This window comes from Buceros rhinoceros, unplaced genomic scaffold (assembly GCF_000710305.1).
Source record: "Buceros rhinoceros silvestris isolate BGI_N320 unplaced genomic scaffold, ASM71030v1 scaffold4432, whole genome shotgun sequence".
Classification (NCBI taxonomy): domain Eukaryota; kingdom Metazoa; phylum Chordata; class Aves; order Bucerotiformes; family Bucerotidae; genus Buceros; species Buceros rhinoceros.
In genome coordinates, this window is record NW_010398182.1 from 98,541 (window position 1) to 100,385 (window position 1,845).

General features: G+C 41.6%; 1 protein-coding gene across 1 annotated transcript in view; it reads right to left on the minus strand.

The window, feature by feature from the left end:
• The window catches only part of MIPEP (mitochondrial intermediate peptidase), a gene marked incomplete at its 5' end in the record, with an annotated part of 66,345 nt that overhangs the window by 32,982 nt on the left and 31,518 nt on the right, over positions 1-1,845 (minus strand). The window lies entirely within an intron of this gene.

The window sequence follows — 1,845 nt, forward strand, 5'->3', positions numbered from 1 at the left end:
TTTTTTTGTTGGTGTTGTTCAAGGATTTTCTGTTTTGAGTTATTTTTAAGATGAAAGGAAAATTAGGCTTGCTACTTTCTTGGAAAAAGTATTTTTGTGCTGGCCAGCTTTTTACATTAAATTCACAGTTCTTTTGCCAGAAGAGCCTTGAAGCTTTTTCACTTCTCAACAGCACAACCATCCAACACGTACAGCAAACAGAGAAACACTTTCGATAAACTTCAGGTTGTTTTGGACCAGATCCTTGCGATCCACATCCACACGCATAATGCGTTCTCACCTTTGAAGGTCTGTCCACCAAAACCTCTCTCTGCAATGCTACTAAAAACCAGTTTTCCACAGTTCAGCTGTTTTAAGAATGACAATAACACCTCTGTCCCCTGCCCTTCCCATAAGCACCAATCTTAAGAGAGGATCCCCAGGACCAGTCCTTCACAACTGGCTTTCACAGCAAGGACAATCATGAGCTGAGACGATGCTACCAAGTTTTTGTGATATAATTATCTTCAGAAGGAGTGTTAAAAGTGACACCACCGATAACCTGCCCGCCAAGCCTGCAGCACAGATGCAGCAATGCCACAGGAAGGATTAAGGATGCTTTCTCAAATCCTCTGCACTGCCTTCTCACAAGCTAGCTCGGTGACAAACCCTCTGCACCGCCAACATACAGCAGAGTTACGTTTGTGCAGTTGTTGCAAGAAAGATCCTTCTCGCACAGAAAAGCTCAGTCTCTGTATTCATCAAAAGACACAATGGAAATTTTTGTACTAAACAACGTTTGGATGAAATGGTTTTACAAATACCACATTTTAACTGTCTCACCCACCTTCCTCACTTCCCCTGGAAGAGGAGGCAAAGTGGAGTAATTTTTCTTTCAAGTAACTAAAAAACTGGAGAAGAAAATGTTGGTTCAAATTTCTATTTGCACACTGAGAAAACCAGCCAGGGAATAACCACAGAAAATATAAGCCCCAAAAGGCTGTTGGTGAAGCTGCAAAAAAAAGAGAGCTGGGATTTTCTATTCCAAGTACTTTGTAACGTACACACAGCAGGAAAAAGGAATTGCTGGATCACTACATTTCAAGAACAGAAAATATTACTTCAGTCTATTTGTATTTAAATGACAGCTACAGAAATCTGATAGCAAATTCTTAAAACTAGCTCAGATGAACCAACATAAGCAAAAGCGTATTTATATACGTTGGGTAATGGCTGAAAAATGCATTCTAGACTTCTAAAAAAGCAATTATAAGTAAGCAGCCTAAAGCCCTCAAAAGCCACACAGCAGTTTCAGGCTCTTTTCCTCATCTTCCAGCATAATCCGTTCTTGCTGAATCCCTTCAAGACTGCACTGCTACACTAAACCCCTCTCAACTGCTCTCTGAAAGGTGAGATTTCAGCACCCGTAAAGAGAAGGAGTTTAGGGAAATGCCAGATGGGACAGAGCGTCTGGTTCCGAGCTTTCGCACTGCACCTAACCATGGTTTAGGTTTGTTAAGCCGTTTTGGAAGTACAAAGCCATCAATAATGTGTCACCAAGCCCTTCCAGGTGTTCTAGTCCAGCTCTCTGAACTCGTAGGCAACCAGGTTTAAACGCTACTCAGAAAGCAGGATTTCGGTATGTGGACTCAAACGGACAAACCACGAACGCTCCTGAACCAAGTTCTTTTAACTCCCAGGTTTCAAGGAGACTGTGGTCTGCTGACCACTTCCATTTAGTTCCATGCTTGGGTGCCTGAGCTGTATTTCAAGACAGACTTTAGACAGTTCAATGATGAGCCCCTATTTTCGACATAACTGTAATTAAACTAAAACATTCCACATAACAATATACCATCTTTGTAG